Source organism: Oncorhynchus mykiss, chromosome 5 (assembly GCF_013265735.2).
Source record: "Oncorhynchus mykiss isolate Arlee chromosome 5, USDA_OmykA_1.1, whole genome shotgun sequence".
NCBI classification, from domain to species: Eukaryota; Metazoa; Chordata; class Actinopteri; order Salmoniformes; family Salmonidae; genus Oncorhynchus; species Oncorhynchus mykiss.
Genome location: NC_048569.1, coordinates 40130365 through 40157340, shown reverse-complemented (window position 1 = coordinate 40157340; position 26976 = coordinate 40130365). Strand labels below are relative to the sequence as shown.

The following is a 26976-nucleotide window of genomic DNA, read 5'->3' as shown; positions in this document are numbered from 1 at the left end:
AGGATGATCGAGCAGAAGTGAGGGCTCTTCGATACTGCACGGTACTGTCTTTCCAAGCTAGTCGGAAGACTTCCAGTTTGCTATGGCGCCATTTCCGTTCCAATTTTCTGGAAGCTTGCTTCAGAGCTCGGGTATTTTCTGTGTACCAGGGAGCTAGTTTCTTATGACAAATGTTTTTTGTTTTTAGGGGTACGAGCATCTAGGGTATTGTGCAAGGTTAAATTGAGTTCCTCGGTTAGGTGGTTAACTGATTTGTGTACTCTGACATCCTTGGGTAGGCGGCAGGAGTCTGGAAGGGCATCTAGGAATATTTGGGTTGTCCGAGAATTTATAGCACGACTTTTGATGATCCTTGGTTGGGGTCTGAGCAGATTATTTGTTGCGATTGCAAACGTAACAAATATAGACCAGGATTATGAGGAAAAACATTAAGATCCATAACATTTATTCCACGGGACAAAACTAGGTCCAGAGTATGACTGTGGCAGTGAGTAGGTCCAGAGACATGTTGGACAAAACCCACTGAGTCGATGATGGCTCTGAAAGCCTTTTGGAGTGGGTCTGTGGACTTTTCCATGTGAATATTAAAGTCACCAAAAATTAGAATATTATCTGCCATGACTACAAGGTCCGATAGGAATTCAGGGAACTCAGTGAGGAACGCTGTATATGGCCCAGGAGACCTGTAAACAGTAGCTATAAAAAGTGTAGGCTGCATAGATTTCATGACTAGAACCTCAAAAGACGAAAACATCTGGGGGATTTTTGTAAATTGAAATTGCTATCAAAAATTTTAGCAACACCTCCGCCTTTGCGGGATGCGCGGGGGATATGGTCACTAGTGTAACCAGGAGGTGAGGCCTCATTTAACACAGTAAATGAATCTGGTTTAAGCCATGTTTCAGTCAGGCCAATCACATCAAGATTATGATCAGTGATTAGTTCATTGACTATAACTGCCTTGGAAGTGAGGGATCTAACATTAAGTAGCCCTATTTTGAGATGTGAAGTATCACAAACTCTTTCAATAATGGCAGGAATGGAGGAGGTCTTTATTCCAGTGAGATTGCTAAGGCGAACACCGCCATGTTTAGTTTTGCCCATCCTAGGTTGAGGTACAGACACAGTCTCAATGGGGATAGCTGAGCTGACTACACTGACTGTGCTAGTGGCAGACTCCACTAAGCTGACAGGCTGGCTAATAGCCTGCTGCCTGGCCTGCACCCTATCTCATTGTGGAGCTAGGTGAGTTAGAGCCCTGTCTATGTTCGTAGATAAGATGAGAGCACGCCTCCAGCTAGGATGGAGTCCGTCACTCCTCAACAGGCCAGGCTTGGTCCTGTTTGTGGGTGAGTCCCAGAAAGAGGGCCAATTATCTACAAATTCTATCTTTTGGGAGTGGCAGAAAACAGTTTTCAACCAGAGGGCTCAAGTTGTGAGACTCTGCTGTAGAGCTCATCACTCCCCCTAACTGGGAGGGAGCCAGAGACAATTGCTCGATGCCGACACATCTTTCTAGCTGATTTACACGCTGAAGCTATGTTGCACTTGGTGACCTCTGACTGTTTCATCCTAACATCGTTGGTGCCGACGTGGTTAACAATATCCATATACTCTCTACACTCGCCAGTTGTAGCTTTAGCCAGCACCATCTTCAGATTAGCTTTAACGTCGGTAGCCCTGCCCCCTGGTAAACAGTGTATGATCGCTGGATGATTTGTTTTAAGTCTAAAACTGCGGGTAATGGAGTGGCCAATGACTAGGTTTTTCAATTTGTCAGAGCTAATTGTGGGAGGCTTCGGCATCTCAGACCCCGTAACGGGAGGAGTAGGGACCAAAGAAGGCTTGACCTCTGACTCCGACTCGCTGCTTAATGGGGAGAACCGGTTGAAAGTTTCTGTCGGCTGAATGAGCGACACCGGTGTAGCATTCCTACAGCATTTCCCTCCAGAAGCCATGAGAAAGTTGTCTGGCTGCGAGGTATGTGCGAGGGGATTCATACTACTATCTGTACTTACTGGTGGCACAGACGCTGTTTCATCCTTTCCTACACTGAAATTACCCTTGCCTAACGATTGTGTCTGAAGCTGGGCTTGCAGCACAGCTATCCTGGCCGTAAGGTGATCATTCTCCTGTATATTATGAGTACAGCGACTTCAATTAGAAGGCATCATGTTATTAATGTTACTACTTAGCTTCGGCTGGTGGAGGTCCTGACGAACCACGTCCAGATAAAGTGTCCGGAGTGAAAAAGTTGAATGAAAAAAAGTAGAGCGAGGGAAAAACTAAAAATATAAACGGTAATTAATAAGTACAAATCGTAAAGTTGTCAGGTAGCAAAGTAAGGTTAGCAACAAAACGCACAGCAGCACGTAAGCAAGTCAGCAAGTTGTGACCAGAAATGACGAAAGTTAGGGTAGTCTGACACAATTACTCACCTGCACAACGGTCTGGAGTAATTCTGGACCATTCCTCTTTACTAAACTGTTTCAGTTCCACAATATTCTTGGGATGTCTGGTGTAAACCGCTCTCTTGAGGTCATGCCACAGCATCTCAATTGGGTTGAGGTCAGGACTGACTGGGCCACTCCAGAAGGCTTATTTTCTTCTGTTGAAGCCATTCTGCTGTGGATTTACTTCTGTATTTTGGGTTGTTGTCCTTTTTGCATCACCTAACGTCTGTTGAGCTTCAATTGGCGGACAGATAGCCTAACATTCTTCTGAAAAGCGTCTTGATATACGTGGGAATTCATTTTTCCATCGATGATAGCAAGCTGCAGAGGCCCTGAGGCAGCCCCAAACCATTATGCTCCCTCCACCATAGTGTATAGTTAAGATGAGGTTTTGTTGTTGGTGTGCGTTGCATTTTTTTCTCTACACATAGTGTTGTGTGTTCCTTCCAAACAACACAACTTTAGTTTAATCTGTCCACAGAATATTTTGCCAGTAGCTCTGTAGAACATCCAGGTGCTCTTTTGCAAACTTCAGATGTGCAGCAATGTTTTTTTTGGACAGCAGTGGCTTCTTCCATGGTGTCCTCCCATGAACACCATTCTTGTTTAGTGTTTTATGTATTGTAGACTCGTCAACATAGATGTTAGCATCTTCCAGAGATGTCTGTAAGTCTTTAGCTGACACTCTAGGATTCTTCTCAACCTCATTGAGCATTCTGCGCTGTGCTCTTGCAGTCATCTTTGCAGGACGGCCACTCCTAGGGAGAGTAGCAACAGTGCTGAAATTTCTCCATTTATAGGCAATTTGTCTTACCATGGATTGATGAACATCTAGGCGTTTAGAGATACTTTTGTAACCCTTTCCAGCTTTATGCAAGTCAACAATTCTTAATTTTAGGTCTTCTGAGATATTTTTTGTTCGAGGCATGGTTCACATCAGGCAATGCTTCTTGTGAATAGCACACTCAAATTTTGTGAATGTTTTTTATGGAGTAGGGCAGCTCTAACCAAAATCTCCAATCTCATCTCATTGATTCGACTCCAGGTTAGTTGACTACTGATTTCAATTAGCCTTTGTAGAAGTCATTAGCCTAGGCCCTAGGGGTTCACGTACGTTTTCCCAACCTGTTTAAATTATGTATTGAATATCGACAAGAAAAATACAATAACTTGTGTGTTATTAGTTTAAGCACACTGTGGTTGTCTATTGATGTGACTTAGATGAAGATCAGATCAAATTTGATGTCAAATTTATGCAAAATCCAGGTAATTCCAAAGGGTTCACATACTTTTTCTTGTCGCTGTACCTTGGTCCCCGCACCACCCTAGTCATTCTCAGTCTCTCTGCTCACACATTGTCTCTTAGGTGTGTTCCCCACATATTTGGCATTACCTAAACCATTCATTTTATCTTGGTCATGCAAAGAAGTGGAAACATTGAAGCCATTGGAGTTAAGGTTATTGCTGTGCCAAATGTAATAAAGCTGAAAGAGCTGTTCGAGCCCAAGACGTTAGTGAAGTATATTGGAATTTCAGATTCTTAAGAGGGAGAGAGAGAAGTCTTTGTCAATCTCTGTCTGGAGCTCAAGGTTACTTTTGATGAGGAACCCTTGGTTTTGCCCAATGGCTGGCATCATCCTCATGACAGCTCTTTAATCTACCTGAAACTGTTGAGTCACAATTAGCTGAAGTCTTTCCCTTCTGAAGTCCGCCTTGCGTGGGATGTGACGAACAGACGCTTCTGGGATAACTGTCATCCCATGGGACTTCACCTTTATTGTGTGTGTGATCAATATAGACATGACTGGCCGACTATCTAAGAGCTGTCTTGATAAGTCAGGTGGTATTGGTGTCTGCTTGGTCTATTTGGCATGTCTGTGATCTCTATGGCCTGAGTATGACGCCTTTGTTTTCCAAAAGTAACTCGCCCTCTTTTCAAGGGAGGGAAACTTCAGGCGGGGATCTGATGGCATTAAGGGCTCAAAGTTCACCTGGTGTGTAGATTATTGTGAGCAGCATGTCTCGCTTTTTTATGAATTTTTCTTTTTAAGTACTTTTTTTCCCGCAATTTCGTGGCATCCAATTGGAAGTCAAAGTCTTGTCCCATCTCTGCAACTCCCGTACGGACTCGGGAAAGGCGAAGGTCAAGAGACGTGCATCCTCCAAAACACAACCCAGCCGCACTGCTTTTTGACACGATGCCCGCTTAACCCGGAAGCTAGCCGCACCAATGTGTTGGAGGAAACACCGTACACCTGGCAACCATGTCAGCGTGCATGCGCCCGGCCCGCCACAGGAGTCGCTAGAGCCCGATGGGACAAGGACATCCCGGCCGGCCAAACGCTCCCCTAACCCGGACGACACTGGGCCAAATGTGCCGCGCCTCATGGGCCTCCCGGTTGCGACAGAGCCTGGACTCAAACCAGGATCTCTAGTGGCACTAGCTAGCACTGCGATGCAGTGCCGTAGACCACTGCGCCACTTGGGGGGGGACACCATGTCTCTCTTTTTGACAGAGTGTGCGAGGTGATGTTTCTAGCCTAATTGTCTGCTGTATTATTTCCTGTGACACTGAGGTAGCGTGCAGTCACCTTTTAATTCAAACCTTGGCCTGTCTCTGTGACTAATTGTTACTGTGGAGTTCCAGAACGGGACAGCCAGAAAAAGCTCACTCATTCAGTCAGACACATAAACACATGACTGGGAGCAGGTTGACTCTGTCTGACCAGCCTGTTGTTGTGTTGTTCACTGCTGTACAGCAGGCTGCATTTGTAAGTCATTATAGGGCTGATGGCTATCAGGACTCCCTCTGCGCTCTGACATTTTCCTCATTAAGCTGTGCTGCTGCGCTCGAATGCAATGTGTAAGAAACATGCCTTTCTGTACAGCACATCAAATGTTATAAAGCTTTGTTTGTCTGACAGGGCAGAGAAGCAATAATGTTTCAGTGTTTTGTCATTGTCATTTGACATTTGACATCAGTTCAACACATGTGGGACTAATTGAAAAACATGTCTGTAATGTGATCTAAGCTGTGCTTACTGTGTGTGTGTGTTTATTCCAGGTCTGACTGCTGTGGGCGGTCTGTCTCTCATGAGGGGGGGTCAACATCGCTGGCGAGTGACTCTGGACTAAACCAGACAGTAACTGTGAAAACAGATAGTGAATGGAGCAGACAAGCTCCCCTTACCTCAAAATTGTACCCCCTTTGGAGACCTTATGTAAGATCTTAGAATACGTAAGATACGTGGATATCAGACCCCTTTAGGGCCATTTATTTCACTTGACTATCTATTAAGAAACTGCTTATTGCTCCACTGTGCCCTCTTCCTCAGCTTTGACCGTTAGTTGGCCCATGGACCCTGTTCGTGCCCTTCCCTAACTCCCTTTAGGTGGAAAAGAAGGAACTTCGCACATGAACTGGAAATGACTGAGTGGTCTTCAAAGGGGCCATGGCCATGCAATAAACCAGGCTTAGTCTAGCTCTGCTGAGAAGAAATGAGGGAGCGTTGTTAATGGTAGTGTCGGGAAAGTCTTTGGTGCATCGTTCTAGACAGCCGCTGAGTCACTCATTCAAAGGCAACTCGCTGCAGCGGTCCAGAGGTCCCAGTCTGTGCGAGGGCGCTCCAACAGGCCAGAACACTGAGCAGGGTCAAAGATCATGGCAGGGATTCGTTTGCTGTAATAACCAGTCATTATGACTCTCTCAGATCTCTTTGTGCATATGTTCCAGTGTGCTTAAAGTGCACCTCTTTATATATATCTATATTCATTTTCTTTAAAGAGCAGGTGTTTAATTTAGTTTTAAAGTCCCTATTGGTTTCCCTTCCACGTGCAACATTTCTTAGTGGTCTACCGCACCATCCATAAACCTTCAGTAACATAAAAACGGACATTCCACCATTTGTTTCCTAGCCCTTCTGCTACAATTTTTATATTGTGAAGTGACTACACCAAAAAATTGCCCTCCAATTTAGTTTCAATAAACTAACCCTGAAATTTATAGAGTACCTGCTCCTCATACAACGGGTTGAGGAATAGTTTTTTCTTCCTCTGGCTCTTGCCTTTTGTATTGCCATGTGTTTTTATAGCGGCAGCACGGAAAAATCCTGTGCATGCTTTTCTTCAATACCTGCCCTTTGCATTCTTGAATCTGAATGTATTGACTCTGAGCCTCAAGTCTGAAATATATTTTTTTTAATTATTGGTGTGTTTAAGTGATTGAGGTCTGGGCTGGGCTAAAATTAGCACGTACAGCTGAAGTGACAGATGTTAGCCACTGAATAACCTGTCTGAGTGTGGGGGTGTAGTGGCGATGTAGAGAACCCAGAGGTTGCTTTTGGAATGTAATGTGATCCGCCCCAGCAGAATGAAGTGTTCCGTCTGGTCGTTATATCAGGGGAGCGACTCCACCAAGAAAACCCCCAGCTACTACATTCACTAAGTTGGCTTTTAGGAACCTTTTGTGCGCACAATTTTAATGGGTTACTCAAATGTCAAATAAGGGTGCTATAAATATTTGAAATATGAAATAATCGTCTTCACCCTGTTATGCCTGAAGCGTTCCAAACAGAGTGTATATGCAGACCGTTGTCTGCCAGGTTGAGTTTGACTGGTTTTGTTCTCTTTCTCTCTCAGGTGGTTTCCTGGTCACCAAGAAGATGCTGGACATGTTCAAGCGTCCCACTGACCCTCCAGAATACAACTACCTGTACCTACTGCCCACCGGGTTGTTTGTGGGGGGCTATGGAGTCGCCATGCAGGCTGGCTACAAAATTTAACAGGTGAGCATCACCTAACCCTTACACTATGTACCACCAATCAGGTGGGCTCAGGCGTTGTGTTAATTTGGTTGTGTTAAGTAGGAAGAAAACGTGACTGAAATGGGCATGTATTACCTGAACTTTTTAATTTAGAACAGGTTTAAATTTTTGCCACAAAAATTCTTGCTACGCTGTGCCCTACTGAACATGGCTCAGGTCTAAGGCACTACAGTGTCTCTCTCTCTCTCTCTCTCTCTCTCTCTCTATCTCTCCCTGTAGATTACGTACCTGGGCTCTGGTATGTGCTGTGTGGGAATCCTGGCTGGTCTGTCCAACCAGTCCACTGCATGCCTGGGTAATGCCCTGGGCATGATTGGTGTGGCAGGGGGCATCGCTGTCACCCTGGGCTTCCTGAAGCCCACCCCTGAGCTCCTGGCACAGATGAGTGCCGCCATGGCTGTGGGTGGCATCGCTGGTAAGTGTGTGCATGCTTGAGTTACAAAACATTAGGCATAGACTGACCATGACATAGACTGACCATGACATAGACTGACCAGGTGAATCCAGGTGAAAGCTATGATCCCTTATTGATCTCACTTGTTAAATCCACTTCAATCAGTGTAGATGAAGGGGAGGAGACAGGTTAAATAAGGCTTTTCAAGCCTTGAGACAATTGAGACATGGATTGTGTATGTGTGCCATTCAGAGGGCGAATGGGCAAGTGCCTTTGAACTGTGTATGGTAGTAGGTGCCAGGCACACCTGTTTGAGTGTGTCGAGAACTGCAATGCTGCTGGGTTTTTCATGCTCCACAGTTTCCCGTGTGTATCAAGAATGGTCCACCACCCAAAGGACATCCAACTTGACATAACTGTGGAAAGCATTAGAAACAACATGGGCCAGCATCCCTGTGGAATGCTTTCGACACCATGCGACGAATTGAGGCTGCCTCAACTAATTGAAGCTGATCTGAAGGCGAAAAGGGGTGCCAACTCAATATTAGGAAGGTGTTCCTAATGTTTTGTACTCTCTGTGTGTGTGTGTGTGTGTGTGTGTGTGTGTGTGTGTGTGTGTGTGTGTGTGTGTGTGTGTGTGTGTGTGTGTGTTGGATTTGCATGCCTGAATGAACAACATATGTTATTTACTGTAGTCGACATGTATTGTCTCCTTCAATCATATGAGTAACTGCTTCCTGCTCATACTGCAGCTGTGCTGAGGTAATGGTCACCATCATGTCTTAAACATGTTCCAGTCAGGTCAATCCACATGGTAATTCTTCCTGGAATCAAGTTGGAACCTAGACTAAGCCATCCGTTCAGACCTTAGTCTGTTTGCTTTTCCAAATGCTCCTATTAACCCGGTCCATGTCTGCGGGGCTTTAAGAAGAACACACACACCAGAACACACACACACGGAGGTGCACTCACAAACAAGGAATTTCCCCCAAACATCAGCCATACCTGTGCCTCAGGATTGCCCGTTCCCCAGCAATCCTTAGGGTGTGCGTCTTTGCGCACGTCTCTGTGTGTGTTGACCGGTCCTCATCCCCTCTGCCCCCCAGAGTTGGGTATCGCTAGGAAGATCCAGATCACAGCCTGGTCTGGCTACAGTGCTGACCTACGTGGCAGAGTACATGATCGAGTACCCTCACTTTGCTACCGACCCGGCTGCCAACCTCACCAAGATCATCGCCTACCTGGACACCTTCATCGGAGGGTTCACCTTCAGCGGGGTCACCTTCAGCGGATCCCTGGTGGCTTATGAGAAACCACAAGGTGAGGACGGACGATTGTGATTGGGAATAGTGATGCATTGTATTTGAGTCCTATGTAATTCTATGGGATTGGGGAGGTGGACGTGGGATGTTGTTTTTGTTGGGAGCTGCAAGTGAAAAGGGGTAGGAAATCCTAGGCCAAGCACGCCATGAGTTTTTACGGTTCCACTTTGACCTACATTTCCTGTCAGCAAATGAGGCAGTTAAAGCAATACGTATATTCCTTATACATATTCATCATCACGGCCCATTGACTAGATTAATTTGTCCATAGATGTTATTATTTATACACCATATACAAACATATGTGGACACCCCTTCAAATTAGTGGATTCGGCTATTTAAACCACGCCCGTTGCTGACAGGTGTATAAAATAGAGCACACAGCCATGCAATTGCAACAGACAAACATTGGCAGTAGATTGAAGAGCTCAGTGACTTTCAACGTGGCACTGTCATACCTTCCCAACAAGTCAGTTCGTCAAATTTCTGCCCCGCTAGAGCTGCCCCAGGCACTGTTAAGTGCTGTTATTGTGAAGTGGAAATGTCAAGGAGCAACAACTGCTCTGCCGCAAAGTGGTAGGCCACACAAACTCACAGAACGGGGCCGCTGCGCATAAAAATCGTCTGTCCTCGGTTGCAACACTCACTACCGAGTTTCAAACTGCCTCTGGAAGCAACCTCAGCACAATAACTGTTCGTCGGGTGCTTCATGAAATGCGTTTCCATGGCTGAGCAGCCGCACAAAAGCCTAAGATCACCATGCATAATGCCAAGTGTGCTGTAAAGCTTGCCGCCATTGGACTCTGGAGCAGTGGAAATGCATTCTCTGGAGTGATGAATCACGCTTAACTATCTTGCAGTCCAATGGACAAATCTGGGTTTGGCGGATGCCAAGAGAATGCTACCTGTCTGAATAGATAGTGGCAACTGTAAAGTTTGGTGGAGGAGTAATAATGGTCTGGGGCTGTTTATCATGGTTCTGTCTAGGCTGTACTTCCAACCTTGTGGCAACAGTTTGGGGAAGGCCCTTTACTGTTTCAGCATGAGAAAGCCCTTGTGCTCAAAGTGAGGTCTATACAGAAATGGTTTGTGGCCTGCACAGAGCCCTGACCACAACCCCATTGAACACCTTTGGGATGAATTGGAATGCTGACTGCAAGCCAGGCCTAATCGCCCAACATCAGTTCCCAACCTTACTAATGCTCTTGTGGCTGAATGGAAGCAAGTCCCCGCAGCAATGTTCCAGCATCTAGTGGAAAGCCTTCCCAGAAAAGCGGAGGCTTCGATAGCAGCAAAGCAGGGACCAACTCCATATTAATGGCCATGATTTTGGAATGAGATGTTCAATGAGCAGGTGTCTACATACTTTTGGTCACGTAGTGTATATATATTACATGCATACATTTTACTGCGTTTTCAGGAATATTCTGATCATGGGCACCACATCTCAATTTAAACAGCTATGGTTTGATCCAATAACCCTCTGGTCAGTAGTAGACCAGTAGACCAGTAGTGGTCTGGGTCCTTCAGGTTGATGCCTGAGCGTCTGTACCCGAGTCTGCACCCCTCCTCTCAGTCCCCTGTCCCAGCCGTGCCACCCAGGCCCCCCTGCTCCAAGCTAGGCCAGGCGGAACCTTTCCCAGTTTGGCACTAATTAGCCCCTCCGCCCCCAGTCATTTTCCACTTGTTCCCCAAAGCTGGAACGCATTATCCCAGGGAGCGTTCCCACTCCACAGTCCCACTGGAACCTGGAAAACCTGCTCCGATAAAAGATTAAAACGTCCATTTTCCGCAAAATGCACATTTCACGCTAGATACGTTTTTCTTGTTATTTTCTTTTGTATTTTGTTTTTCAGTCGTGGGTTTGTTTTTGGAAGGCTTTCAAATGAGGAAAAGAGTGAATGAAACATCACAATGCGTCCCATGTCACAGGCGGTGGAATCCAGATGCTGGCTCTGTTCATTTGATTATCAACGTGTATTCAGTTTCAATTTAGCATGAAACAGCCTCATGAACACATTTCAGTCTCTGAAATTCTCTGTTATCTTTCTACCTGCCTGCCAAGGATTGAATTAGTTCAAGGATAAACTCCCTTTTTAATCCTTACAATGTGTGTGATAGTAACATCCTTGGATAATAATTTAAATGCTCACTTTCAGATTGTTCTTCAAAAGTGGATGAGGACTGAATACTTGTAACTGAAGGCCATAATAAATTAGATGGGCACCGCATAGTAATGTCCTGATATGCATTTAGCTCTATATGCCTACAGTCTTTCTGAACGCTGGGCTGATGGTCTCCAGTGGAGGCCTGATGATCCCCTACATGCTGGACCCCAGCTACACAACAGGCTCTGTGTCCTCTCTCTCGGCCGTCATGGTACGGCCTCTACGCTAATCAAATAAATAGATTTACTGGGACGGACATCCCCATTCAAATCAATGTTTTAAGTTAAGATGGTGAAGTGACATTTGTGTTTTTTGAGAGTCTTTTCCTGTTCTAATAATTCTATATCTATGGCCCTAATATCCACCAACCTGGACTGACCTGTAATCGTTGAACTGATTCTTAGAAATACGATGGAAGTCGTATCTCCTTTTGAAATCCTGTGCTCTAGCCCATTTTAGATAAGTTCAGCTATCCTTCAATAAAAAGCACTCTGCTCACAATCCTGCTCCACTGTTGGCCCTTAAGGAGAGTTTTCGTTGGAAGCATTAACCATAGGATCAATCCATAATATGATGATAGATGGAAGGTAAACTAAGATGATGAGGTTTTGAAGCAGCGCTGAGAGAAGGTGGTTCTGGTTAAAACTGTTGTGAATGTTGGCTGCTCAGGCCTCCGTGTGGTTTTTGACGTTGGATAAATCAACGGATATTCATTTTTTACGTATATAATATCACACCACTCTGACTGATAAGGTGTAGCTAAACAATCACCTGTGCCTGAGCGTGAATGTCTTTAAAAGGAGATCTGATATTGTTCAAGTCCTGCCCTCACTGTTTGTTTGATGGAGTGTATCGTTGCATAATGTGAGGTAGCTGGCTCTGGTTAGAGCCTTTGCCTGAGTTAGGGATCTTGGAGAGTAACACTAGGATGATATCATAGAGAACACTTGAAATGAATACTCCTTGTTTTAACAAACACCTAATGCACTGACTGAGGCCCACCACGACCTGATAGGGGTTAAATACACTACATTTCTACTGCCTGATCAGATTTCTTTATTTACCATTCAATAATACAGGTTGTCTGCTTATGCCCACGTGTTTCAGGACGGTGCAGACGTGTGAGTTTATATAGGCCAGGTCGACTACACATATGACACATGCTCTATGCATACCTTCTTTTGTATGGACAATGTATTGAATTTAGCAACACATTAATGAATTGTCGTGTTTTATTATGCCCACTGCCATATCAACCTTCAGTCTAAAGGTAGTCTTGCTCTTCTAGGGCCTGACAACAGCCATGGGTGATCATCACGGTGCTCAGCAGCTACTCCGGCTGGGCCCTGTGTGCTGAGGGTTTCCTGCTCAGCAACAACCTGCTCAACATCGTAGGGGCCCTCATCGGCTCCTCAGGGGCCATTCTTTCCTGCGTCGTGTGTGGTAAGGAAGTCCGTTGGTCTGTATTTTCGAAGTGTCACACATCCCATAGAACAGGGGTATTCAACTCATACCCTACGATGTCTGAAGCCTGCTGGTTTTCTGTTCTACCTGATAATTAATTGCACATACCTGGTGTCCCAGGTCCTTGATGTAGAGGGGAACAATGAAAAAACGCAGTGGAACTGGCATCGAGGTCCAGAGTTGAGTTTGAGGGCTATAGAATGATTAAAGTATGGAGCCTATAGTTCTTCCGTCTGTCTGTATTTAGGAAGTGTCATACATCAGACAGTATGGGATAAATACCGCGTCAGCTCATAACCTACATATAAACCTTGAAGATGCTAAAATGTGCAAGAGGCAGTTTCTGTGCTTCCAACGTTTTCCACTAGGAGGAACTCTAACTGTACTTAAATGCCTTCTTGGCGGCATTGACTGCCTGAAAGAAACTGGGTTCACTGAAAAATGCAGTTGACTCAAAAAGGCTGAGCAGTTTTTAATCCTATCCATCTCTGTACTCCCCCTCCTCTCTCTCCTCTCCCCCTGGCTAGGGGCTAGGCCATGAACCGTTCCCGTGCCAAAGTACATCGTCCACTGGGTCAGGCAAGCCCATGGAGATCATAGGAACGTGGACCAGACTGTCAAAATGATCGAAGACGCCCACAACATCATCATCACTCCAGGTAAAGTAAAAACCCAACAACACACACACACACACACACACACACACACACACACACACAGTGATACTTACACACACCGGAGCACTGACAGGGTAGGTTCATGTAAACCACCCACGTACACAGGGTTCAACTGACAAATGTTTTTAAGACCTAGAGAGTAAGTGCGTTGTGGCCAAAGGTCTTGTGCAGAAAGTAGAAAACATGGTCCTTTGCGATCCACATTTTTCAGAAATTCCCAAACTTTTTTTCTATGTTTAGCTAACCTCTATTGACCTTGTTACATCACCAGTTAATTTGCTCAACTTCATTGGGGCACCTTTCAAGTAGGGCCCGTCAGGCATGCAGGCCCACTCTATCCCGAGGTGGTCCAAGAGCCTGGGTCGTGTTTTGGAGTAGGGTTTATTGAAACTTTGACAGACCTCTGTATAATCTCACTCTCTGTCTTTCCGCTCTCCCACCCTGTCTGAAAACCCGTCCCCTGACGACAGCTCTCTGCACATGGCTTCTCCAACATAGTGGCGAAGTGAACTGTTGAGTGAGATGTCAGCTTTATCTCTCCTGCCTGGCAGTGCAGCCTCAACCTGCGCTGGTCCATACAGTATGCTGCTCTTTTTTATGGGCTTTAATATGCGGTACCCATGGGGCTCTGGTCAAAAGTAGTGCACTATAAATAGAAATGGGGACCCTGGTCAAAAGTAGTGCACTGTAAAGGGTGCCATTTGGGACACAACCCCAACCTAGTGGCTGGCTCAGCTCTGCTCTTCTAAACTGCCTGGTTGTCTGTGGCTCGGCTTGACCTCCTGGGCCAGTAAGTGTAATCGCCTCCAGCAAAGCTTATGGCTCTGTCTGTCCTCTGTCTGCGTCGGCATCCACTTTGTTCTCTACAACAGAGAACTGGACCATTATGGGCAGACAGGACGACCAGATGGAGGGGTGATGAGATGTGGGAGGATGAATAAAGAGAAGGGGAGAAAGGATGATGAACGTGGCACTCCAGAGTAAACAGGCGTGGGGGGCAAGCACAACAGAGATGGCTCCTTCATTTAAAACACACCGGCGCAGGCAGTCCAGCCTCCAGCCATCCAGCAGGGCTCAACCCTACGGTGTCCTGACCCAGCCATGGACCTAGACAGTAGACGGTTAGACCCTATCTAACATGGATGTACACCATTGGGCCCATGTAGACAGTGGGGGAGATGTTACTATATCTATTGTGGAGGATGTTCTGAACTTCTAAAGTACACAGTTGTCTAACTGACTACTGCAAACCCAGACTTGTTTTTGTATCCAAACATTTTTAAGCATCTTCTCCAAATGTAACCAAATTAGCCAGTGTTTGTGTGCCAGGTAGTCCTGCCAGACTGAAAGGTGATCCTCAGCTTCCAAGGCCTGGTATTATGGTGCACTGTTCCACAGTTGCTCTCTGTGTTGTCAGTGGGTCCCAGATTCTCCTGCTGACTGCAGTGCACTACACTGCACCAGGCCCAAGCTGGAACCGGAGCTGTCTTGTTTTCCTTTTCACGTTTCCTATAATTGGACCAGTCACAGTCACTTTGCTTGATTGACATCAGTGGAAACATTTAAGACTTTTTTTTTGATAAACACTGGCCTTGTCTGGATGGGGTTGTTTTCGTTAGGAGAAAAGCTGGTGTTTGAGAGTCTGCATGAAAAAGTTGAAAATCATTAAGGAGCTAGTGTGGACCGTAGTTATGCTCAGTGCAACATGCTGTGTTGAAAGCAGAGTATTTGACGGCTGTTGTGACAGGCCTATCAAACGTTGTAAACAGCAATTGAGGCTTTAGATTGTCCATTTGCTGTGAATTATTGTTTCTCTTTCTTGGATGGTGGTCATTTCAGGAAGAGGCTTCTCAACTCTGCACGGGGCAGATGAAAGATAAGCGTTGATGGTCCTTGTTGTGTTTGACTGGCCTAGATTGGCTTTGGAATGGTGAAGACCAGTGAATAAAGGCTTACTTGGTCTTTTGAGTTAGAAATGTCCTGTCTACCACATGTACTGGAGCAATTAATGTGTACTTGGACATTAATTGTAAGTACGATCATCCTTAAAGTGGAAATCTGCAGTTGGAAAAAGAACAAAACCCACACCACGCCACTTGTTTTTGGTAAACGGCTGAGGGATGGAGCCGGAGAAATGGAACCACTCTCAAATGTATAGGCAGAGCTATGGATGCAAGGACTGACCATCATGAGATCATAATTATTTATAAGATATATTCTTCAAGACTCAATATATCATTTATTTATACATCTAAAAATGGATGTAGCAACTAAGGATTCTTGCTTTAAGAGTAACATAATTGATTGATTGCTCCAGAATCCTGCACATGCTCCCACTTTACTGCTTCAGATAAAAGGATTGAAATCATTTCACGACTGATTCTTTTTTTTCAGACTTGATGTCCTTTATTTATTTTACGGTGTTTGTTTATTGTGTTTTAAAATAACAGGCTCAATTATTTCACCTCCGGGTCTTGTTGAAATGAGAGGAAAGAGCTCCCACTTGTATTTAGGATTATTATCAAAACCATATTCTGCTATTTGAGACAGTACATGCAGATAAACTAGGTTAGTACACTTGTTTACGCCTGAGCCCTCAGACATCCTCTGTTCCTATGGGAATTCACTGGTCCTTTAAAATGATACTCTACAGAAAACCTCTGGACTTCCCAGTTGCTGGGATAAGTTGGTTTGAATATTTTTCTTGTTAGAATTTAAATACCTGGTGTGTCAAAACAAAAAACGGAGAAATAACATTTAAGCAAATATTTTTGGTTATTGGTTATTTCCTAAATGTTAAATGTGTTTTTATAAGGATTATTTTATTTTTTGAGGCACGTTTGATAAACGTTTATGTAAATGTTTTGGCATCAGAATATCAATATCCAGGTAAGAATCTCTGGGATTGTCTGATTTTTTTTGCTATTTATACAAGCATTTTTGATCACTGTTCACAGGTGGTAGTCAGTTTTGGACTTCTATCAAGAAGTGCCAGTCAAAGTCCAGGCAGACTGTGTTCTGAAGTTTTATTGTGTTCCTTCCTTTTTTCAGACATTTTATACAGACAGCAGTTGACAGGTTTTCATAGCAAGTAAAAGTAGAGACTCAGGGCTAGAAAATGATATATCATACACCACAATTGAGGAACAATGGGAAAGTCATTCTGCTTTGAAAGTTGATGAACTTGTAACCTCACTTTTGAAAAAATGGCCTTTGAATGTTTTGGTACACCTACTGGAGAGCTCTTCTTTGTCTACACCCATTCAGCATCATTCACTCCCTCTTAAGCTTTAGCCTCACCCATCTCTTTAAGGGTTGATCTGAGTGTTCTGTCCTAACAACATTCAAGCACCCAAGCTAACTGGCTAACTTTGGCTAGCTTGCTAGCTACTTCCAGACACAAATGAGAGAACAGCTCACTTTGACCATTTTACTCACCCTAGCAGAGCTGGTTAGGATATTTTATGTTATCCAGAGCATTGGTGACTGCAACTGTACTGATGGCAACAATTTAATTACACTTTTTTTGCTAACGTTTACTGACAGCGGGCATATTCAACGGGTGTTGAGCGTTCATAAATTTCTCAGTTATTCTGAGCTCTGGCACACTCAGACGGGAGTGCTCTGAAATCGGAGTAGATAGCCAGAGCAAATTTACCAGCTACGTCTATCAACAGCTGTCACAGTGACATCATGAACATTCTATTGAAATGGATACTTGCATAGAAGAGTATTTTGTTAAGACATGTAGCTAGCTAGCTAAAAAATTAACCATAATCCCAACTCGTGACGTTACTACCCTGAATGAATCGGCAGGTAGCTAACCTACCAGGTTCAATGTTAGCTAGCTAACATTAGGCTTTAACTTGCAAAGCAAATGGCTCTGAGATACGAATAATATTACTACACAGATCATACACTTAACGTTAGCTAGCGAGCCAGCTAATGTTAGCTAGCTAGGTTAATGGTTCAAATCCCCGAGCCGAGTAGGTGAAAATCTGTCAGTGCTCTGGAGCAAGGCACTTACCACCCTAATTGCTCCTGTAAGTCGCTCTGGATAAGAGAGACTGCTAAATTACAAAAATTGTATGTAAAATGTGGCACTCCTTTCTTCCATCATGGAGTGCTTTGAGAGGCTAGTTTAAGGATCATGTCACCTCCACCTTAGCCGACACCCTAGACCGACTACAATTTGCATAGCGCCCCAACAGATCCGCAGAGGACGCAATCACCATTGCACTGCACACTGCCCTATCCCACCTGGACAAGAGGAATACCTATGTAAAAATGCTGCTAATTGACTACAGCTCAGCCTTCAACACTATACTGCCCTCCAAGCTAGTCACTAAGCTCTGGGCCCTGGGTCTGACTTCCTGACGGGCCAACCCCAGGTGGTGGAAACAGTCAACAACATCTGCGCAACGCTAATCCTCAACACGGAGGCTCCTCAAGGGTACATGCTCAACCCCTTCCTGTACTCCCTGTTCACTCATGCTACACACGTCTCCAACTCAGTCATCACATTTGCTGACAACATAACAGTGGTAGGCCTGATTACCATCAGGGAGTGGTGCCAGGAAAATAACTTAAATGTCAATTAAATGAAGAAACTGATCTTGGACTACAGGAAACAGCAGAGAGAGGCTGAAAAAATTTGTCTTGGACCCTAAGACCCTTACGGACGTCTACAGAGGACCCATCGAGATAATTTTATCAGGCTGTATCGTCGCCTGGTACGGCAACTGCACAAACCACAAACGCATGGCTCTCCAGAGGGTTGTGCGGTCAGCCCAACGCATCATCTGGGCCACACTGCCTGCACACCAGCACATCTACAGCACTCGGAATCACAGGAAGGCCAAGAATATCATCAAGGACCTCAGCCACCCAAGCCACGGCCTGTTCACCCCACTACCATCTAGAAGGTGGAGACAGTACAGGTACAATACTGTTTTACATACTGTCTTACCCACTTTATACAGGACCTTCAGAAAGTATTCACACTCCTTGACTTTTTCCATATTTTGTTGTATTACAAAGTGAGATTAATTGATTTCATTGTACGATTTACAGGAAAAAATGTACGTGTAAATGTTATTTTTATTAAAACACTATCTTGATTAGATAAGTATTCAACCCCCTGAGTCAATATACACTGAGTGTACAAAACATTAGGAACACCTACTCTTTCCACGACAAACACTGACCAGGTGAATCCAGGTGAAAGCAATGACCCTTATTGATGTCACTTGTTAAATCTACTTCAATCGGTGAAGGGGAGGAGACAGGTTAAACTCCAAGTACAGTTAAGACACATGGAAAGGAATTTTCTATAGGCATTAATCATGCAAACACATTTATTTCTTGTGGCACAGCGTCTGTAAGATTGAAACTTATGCTCTTCTGTTCCCTATCCATGGAATTAGTCCACTTTTCCACCAGGATGGCGCTAGCTTGCCATGTTTTACTTTTTACTCATACCCCAAACCCCATTTCAAAAGAAACAAGCACTCATTAAGATCAGGTGTGGCCTATTAGTGGGCACCCAACCCACCTGAACACACTTAACAAGATGAAGGATCGAGAGTTTTGTTGACGCTGAGAACGGAATGTAAATGTTTTTAAAAAGTGACCGTCTTTAAAAAGCAATGAATCCCTTTGAAAACTATGTGGCATCGATATGAGTTAGTAACAGTTATTCTAGTGTCCAAATTGACTACAAAGTGTAAATAGGATCATTTTCCTAATAAAGTCAATCTCGTCTAAAACTGAGCAAGGAACATACGTGCGTCACAATGGGTAAATTGAGTTTGGGTTTTGATTTGACGATGTACATTTGCCCACTAACATGGGGTGAACAGCTTTAGTGATGGCTCTCTATCCAATAGCATAGACCGTGAGATAGACCTGCCCAGCCACCCGGCTTTGTTTACATAAGACAATACGTTGCGCTTTTTAAAAACTTTTTTTAAACTTGAGAAATAGTGCACCAAACACCTTTGTTAGATTTAAAATTGCGCAACTAAAGCATCCTCTGCAAAAACATCCAAAATAATTACAGATTTCAGATTTAGCTTAGATTCATTCTGATGATTTTTAGGAAATGAAGTGAAGCTTTCGCATCTACAGTGTCTCGTGGGGGACAAACATCATTAACCAAATGCGGAATCGGCCAGGAAACACACCTCCAAGACCGAAATGTTCTTGGAACAATGTTCTTAATGTTCCGAAATGTTCTTTATTAATGAACATTACTTTAAATAGATCCATGAGGAAACCTGTAGGAAACGTTATGCTGAAGTACGGAAATTCCCACCTAAGAAACCTATGGTTCTCAGAACGTTATGTGCTAGCTGGGAATGGACCTACTGTATACAGTATGTTTTTCTGGCCTGCAAATTGATTTGGACGAACAAATCTGTGCTATTTTGAAATCGCGATGTGGCCCTCGAGCCAAATTGCCCACCCCTGCCCTAACCCCTTCATTACCCCTGCCTTGCCAAGGCACCACTGGGGTGATGAAGAGAGGAAAGAGGAGGGAAGGGAATAGGCACACCGGAGAGAGGAAAGAGGAGGGAAGGGAAAAGGCACACCGGAGAGAGGAAAGAGGATGGAAGGGAATAGGCACACTGGAGAGAGGAAAGAGGAGGGAAGGGAAAAGGCACACCGGAGAGAGGAAAGAGGAGGGAAGGGAAAAGGCACACCGGAGAGAGGAAAGAGGAGGGAAGGGAAAAGGCACACCGGAGAGAGGAAAGAGGATGGAAGGGAATAGGCACACCGGAGAGAGGAAAGAGGAGGGAAGGGAAAAGGCACACCGGAGAGAGGGAAGGGAAAAGGCACACCGGAAGCTTGTGTAATTTTCCTTCATTCGTTTGATCTGGGGTTCCAGCAGCTGCTGGTACTTAGAGCATTTGTAGTTGATTAGAGGAGGAAGTGGGTGGCCAGAGAGTCCTGTCCCCCCTCCCCTTCCCTCTCGGCGGGATAATTGGGTGGGGGTGTTAGGCTGCTATGAGGGCGGGGCATGGGGCTGCCACTGTTTGGAGCCTCAGAGGTGGATATTGTTCCTAATGTATTTGTAATGTAATGTAATTCACACAGTGTGGTGTTGCTCTGGTTAGCCTCTCTTGTAAAGGCCACACCCCTTCCCTCTCTCACCCCCCCCCCCCCCCCCATTTCAACACTGCAACATGTACACTGCATTGCATTACATGAGGTACCTAACGGGTTAACTCCACACACTGCTACACACGAGGGTATTCAAAGTTCCTAAGGCAACTGTGGGTAACAGCCGTGTGTGTAAATTGGGGACTGATTCATAATGGCAGGAGATCACAGAGGGTCTGGGTAGAGCAGGAGAGGGGGAACGAGACACCTCGGGCAGTATGAGTAGAGTGCAGCTGCTCTGATCTCTGCTTTTACTCTCTGGTCATAAACCTGCTGCTCCAGTGTGTATCCGTAGGGCCCTCTCGTCCTCCATCCTTAACCCATTTCCCCTGCTTCTCAGGCCCTTTATGACCTCTGACATTAACCTAAACCGCCCCCGGCACTAACATCATGGCCCCTCCATCTTGTACTTCTGACTCAACTTTTGTCAACAGCCAAAATATTATGATACTTTTAAACCACAAGGGTTTTTTCAGCCTTCTCATCCTTGTGATTTGCCATATAGATGGAGGTGAATAAAATGTTAATCCTTCTCTCTTACCAGTTTGGTATCCACCCAGAACGCCTGGGCAGCTCAACGTGCTATTGGCCGAGGTGGGCATTCCCTATGACATCGTGCTGGAGATGGAGGAGATCAACGAGGACTTTGCTGGTATGTTTGGTTTCACCTTCACGTGTTCACCTCTTGTGTTTCGGTCTATAGACAATATGCACCACATTTTCTCTGTGGTGTGCTGTGATCTCTTTTTATATGTCTCAGAGACATATAAGACGTGACATGTGCTGTGATCTCTTTTTCTATGTCTCAGAAACGGACCTGGTTCTGGTGATTGGTGCTAACGACACAGTGAACTCTGCAGCCCAGGAGGACCCCAACTCCATCATCGAATCCATGAAGAGTAAAAGGGTATACACTTCAAGGGGGAAGAAAAGGTAGGGAATGGGACTGCAGCCCCTGTCAAATGTTGACTGTCACAGAAGGGCTTGTTGGAAGTTGAGCTGATTTACTCCGGCTCTCCAAATGGTGAAGGGTAATACTGGAGCGGGTATCTAACATGGGCTCAGAAGGAAGCTATTCGTCTTTAGTTCTGTTCAAGTCCTAGACTTCCAGATTCACCGAGTCCACGGGCCACATCCTTAGAGGGGGACGGGGCCTCTTTCTACGTACAAACACTTGCGTTTGAACACATGCATGCACCCTGTACTCTTTGTTACTGAGGCAACAAAGCCCTTACCCAGGTGTACTAGCTCCAGCAGGCACAGATCTCACACGGCTTCCATTAGCGGTGACTCGCTCCCTCTGGAATGATGACATTTTGGAGCATCCGAGTGGAACTTTTCCTAAATGTGGGATTCATATGCCTCACCACCCCACTTTAAAACGCCTTCATTTCTACAGGTTCCCTTGGGAAATCAGAGTTTGTGAGCTTTAATACTACCAGCACCCCAGCCCTCTACTATACTGGGCTGTATTAACATGACGTGTGTGTTTATATCCCTCGGACCTGCTGGACTGTTGAAAATGTTATTTTCATTGTTCTTAAAGTGACTCAGACACTTGAATTAATAACCTTCCACTTGTGGCTCATGTTTATATGACGCTGTGTGGGGCCGGTCAGGCTGTGGTGCGGATGGGTGTGCTGGGCCGGGCTGTGTGTGTAGTCTAACTGTAGATATAAACAAACCAGGAGGGGCTCCTTAGTGCCACCGTAGCCAAGCTTGTCAGAGCAGACAGAGGGCATTCCTCTGGTACAGTACCCTGGCCTCGCCTGGTGGACGGTTAGGTGGCTGGTGATTCAATGGTCCAGGCCTAGCACGACCGTGCCATAGCCACATCCTCTGGTGCTGATTGCCAGACTAAGATTACCTCTGTTTGCACCCTACCCCTGTCCCAAATAAAACCATCTGTCCCATGTATTATGGATGAGGAGGTTGGGGAGTCTGGACTGGGATGCCCTGCCTAGAGAGGCTGGCTAGGGTAGGCCTGGGTGTCCCAGACCCTTACTCTAACCCTGGCCTGCAGCACAACCATAGTGGGAGTGATTTACACTCTTCTCTCACAGGAGGGTGTTTGAGTCAGTGCATGCTTGTATGTGTGTGTTTTGTGTTAAGAGTAGTGTTTGTGGGTGGGGCCGCACCATGGGAACACTAGCCACTACTGACCCTTTCCTGCCTCTCTGAGTAGATTCGGACGGTCCTCCTGTTGATTTTTGGGTCTCAGTATGACAGAGGTTCTCTTCCAAGTATCTTTCAGCGTGTCAGATAGCAGGGAATAAAAGTCTAGTGGTGAGAGCACCGCTCTGGCTTTACTTATTCAATTATTGTGCTGCGTTCTGTGCCTCCAAAAACACATGCTCACAATCACGGGATGCTCCAATCCATTTCCCAGGTCTCTCTCTCTCTCTCTCTCTCTCTCTGTCTCTCTCTCTCTCTCTCTCTGCCTCTCTCTCTCTCTCTCTCTCTCTCTCTCTCTCTCTCTCTCTCTCTCTCTCTCTACAGACACTAATGATGCTTAATTTTGTAAATGGCCAACACTTAAATGCCCATTAGTTGTGGGACAAACTTACTCTTCTCCTCCAAATGGAGCCCTTCCCCCTACATCTTCCACTTACATGCAGGTGCATGCAACATTTAAACCCCTGTTGAGGTATGTTCATGGATCCGTGTTAAATGTTTACCAAATTAGACAAAAAGAGGTGCTATCACAGTTGGGGTTGTCTTATTTACTATAGCATGTTTAGTTTCAGAAAAAAACACTGATTGCTTTTGATTATTTGTAAACATACAGTGCCTTCAGAAAGTATTCACACCCCTTGACATTTTCCACATTTTGTTGTGTTACAGCCTGAATTTAAAATTGAGATTCTTTTGTCATTGGCCTACACACAATACCCCATAATGTCAAAGTGGACTTATGTTTTTTTTTATTGTTTTAATTACTACAAAGATACAGTGGTCCTTCCTAACTTCGTTGCCGGAGAGGAAGGAAATCGCTCAGGGATTTCACCACAAGGCCAATGGTGACTTTAAAACAGTTAGAGTTTAATGGCTGTGATACAATAGGAGAATTCTGAGGATGGATCAATAACATTGTAGTTACTTTACAATACTAACCTAATTGACAGAGTAAAAAGAAGGAAGCCCGTACAGAATACAAATATTCCAAAACATGCATCCTGTTTGCAACAAGGTACTAAATGTCACACCCTGACCATAGTTTGCTTTGTATGTTTCTATGTTTTGGTTGGTCAGGGTGTGAGCTGGGTGGGCATTCTATGTTACATGTCTAGTTTGTCTATTTCTATGTTTTGGCCTAGTATGGTTCTCAATCAGAGGCAGGTGTCATTAGTTGTCTCTGATTGAGAATCATACTTAGGTAGCCTGGGTTGCACTGTTTGTTTGTGGGTAATTGTCTATGTCAGTGGCTTGTGTCAGCACAGGTCTATTTTGTAGCTTCACGGTTGTCATTTGTTTATTGTTTATTAAAGATTTACCATGGACACTTACCACGCCGCATTTTGGTCCGACTCTCCTTCCCATACAGAAAACCGTGACACTAAAGCAATTAAATGTTTGTCCTGAATACAAAGTGTTCTGTTTAGGACAAATCCAATACAACATATTACTGAGAACCACTTTCCATAATTTCAAGCATAGTGGTGGCTGCATCATATTATGGGTATGCTTGTAATTGGAAAAAAAAGAAACGGAATGGAGCTAAGCACAGGCAACATCCTAGAGAAAAACCTGGTTGTCTACTTTCCACCAGACACTGGGAGATGAATTCACCTTTCAGCAGGACAATAACCTAAAACACAAGGACGGATCTACACTGGGCACCCTAGTGGCGCAGCGGTCTAAGGCACTGCATCTCAGTGCTAGAGGCGTCACTACAGACCCTAGTTCCAGGCTGTATCACAACCGGCCGTGATTGGGAGTCCCATAGGGCGGCACACAATCGGCCCAGCGTCGTCCGGGTTAGGGTTTGGCCGGGGTAGTCCGTCATTGTAAATAAGAACTTGTTCTTAACTGACTTGCCTAGTTAAAGGTTAAATAAAAATAAAATACACTGGAGTTGCTTACCAAGAAGACAATGCTTGTTCCTGAGTGGCCGAGTTACAGTTTTGACTTAAGTCTGCTTGAAAATCTATAGCAAGACCTGAAAATGGTTGTGCAGCAAGGACCAACAACCAGTTTGACAGAGCATGACGAATTTTGAAAATAATAATGGCAAATGTTGCACAATCCAGGTGTGGAAAGCTCATAGAGACTTACCCAGACAGACTCACAGCTGTAATCGCTGCCAAATGTGCTTGTACAAAGTATTGTCTCAGGGGTGTGAATACTTAAGTAAATTAGGTATTTAATCAATGCATTTTGCAACAATTTCTAAAACATGCTTTCACTTTGTCATTATGGTGTATTGTGTGTAGATGGGTGAGAAAAATATATATTTAATACATTTTGAATTCAGGCTGTAACACAACAAAATGTGGAATAAGTCAAGGTTTATGAATATTTTCTGAAAGCACTGTAGGATAAAACAATGTATCAGGCATTCTTTCTCGGTTGTGTAAACGGCTGCAGTCTATGCTGAGCCCCTGTGTCCATGTCTTTTTAGGTGGTTGTAATGAAGCGTTCTCTGGGAGTGGGCTATGCTGCATTGGACAACCCCATCTTCTACAAGTCCAACACAGCCATGTTGCTTGGAGATGCCAAGACGACCTGCGATGCTCTGCAGGCTAAAGTCTGTGAGGCCAGCTAGTGAGCCGTGGCTGGTCCAGTAGGGCTCGGGCCTGTCTGACTGAGCAGCAGGTGGGATGGAGAGGTGGTACAGGGCACCACAACACATACACCCAGAGGGAGGGTGTTGGGCACAAACAAGCTAATAGTTAGACATAGCATTAGTGTATTGATGTTGTCGTTTTCCTCTCCTGGCGACAAGTTTTCCTCCTCACTTTTTTTTCTGAACAGTTGTTTGCTCTGATGATGAGTAGGTGTTCTCTTCTTTCTTCGATGTTTGTGACAACATTGTTGAGCCATGAGTATTTTCTTCTCAGCCTCTTTTTCTAAGCAGGGGGAAAAAAACGCAAAACAGTGTCACGCTTTTTATACCGTAGTTAGATTTTTGTACTTGACCAAGTGTCAAAATCGTTTGCGTTTAGCTCCTTCTGGCTTAGCAGCAACTGTTGCGTGATTAAGTACAATGTAAAGCCATATTCAGTAATGGCAACTCTTAACTGTATGCTTTTTTTGTGCAACATGTGTGCTTACAGTGTAATGACTAGCTTTGTCATGTAGCACTAATGTTACATGTGATTATAACCTTTCATAAGAAGGATTTAGTGAATGTGGCTCCAGTTGGCCCTCTGCCACACAGCTAAGCTCTTCCTCTTAGCACTAGAGGGACGTTGAAAGAACAGAGCAGATATGAAGTAAAGCTAAATGAGTTTAATAAGACATGGACACCATAATATAACTGTTAGAATTGATCATCAATTATGAGATGATGGGCTTGATTTAGCATTGATACGTTTATGAGTTGCCGATTTTGTCAAATGGTTGGAGTGCAAGTCCTGCCATGTCTGTGCCAAGCTCTTTCCTTATGCCTTCATCCAGATGGAATCCCTGTCTAATGCTTCCTTACTGGGACCAGGTACAATGCAACTTTATAGAGAAACTGACCATGACAACATCCCTACCTCATAGCTTCCTAACCCAATCACACTGTAAAGACACTGTAAAGTCCATGGAGAACAAGAGCACCTCCTCCCAGCTGCCCACTGCACTGAGGCTAGGTAACACGGTCACCACCATCCATGATTATCGAAAACTTTAAGAAGCATTTCTCAATGGCTGGCCATGCCTTCCTCCTGGCTACTCCAACCTCGGCCAACATTCTTTCTCGGCTGTGTAAACGGCTGCAGTCTATGCTGAGCCCCTGTGTCCATGTCTTTTTAGGTGGTTGTAATGAAGCGTTCTCTGGGAGTGGGCTATGCTGCATTGGACAACCCCATCTTCTACAAGTCCAACACAGCCATGTTGCTTGGAGATGCCAAGACGACCTGCGATGCTCTGCAGGCTAAAGTCTGTGAGGCCAGCTAGTGAGCCGTGGCTGGTCCAGTAGGGCTCGGGCCTGTCTGACTGAGCAGCAGGTGGGATGGAGAGGTGGTGCAGGGCACCACAACACATACACCCAGAGGGAGGGTGTTGGGCACAAACAAGCTAATAGTTAGACATAGCATTAGTGTATTGATGTTGTCGTTTTCCTCTCCTGGCGACAAGTTTTCCTCCTCACTTTTTTTTCTGAACAGTTGTTTGCTCTGATGATGAGTAGGTGTTCTCTTCTTTCTTCGATGTTTGTGACAACATTGTTGAGCCATGAGTATTTTCTTCTCAGCCTCTTTTTCTAAGCAGGGGGAAAAAAACGCAAAACAGTGTCACGCTTTTTATACCGTAGTTAGATTTTTGTACTTGACCAAGTGTCAAAATCGTTTGCGTTTAGCTCCTT

At 44.9% G+C, this 26976-nt stretch overlaps 1 pseudogene; it reads left to right on the top strand.

The window, feature by feature from the left end:
- LOC110522937 overlaps positions 1–25241 on the top strand; it is a 37749-nt pseudogene extending 12508 nt beyond the window's left edge.
- The last annotated feature ends 1735 nt before the right edge of the window (positions 25242–26976 follow it).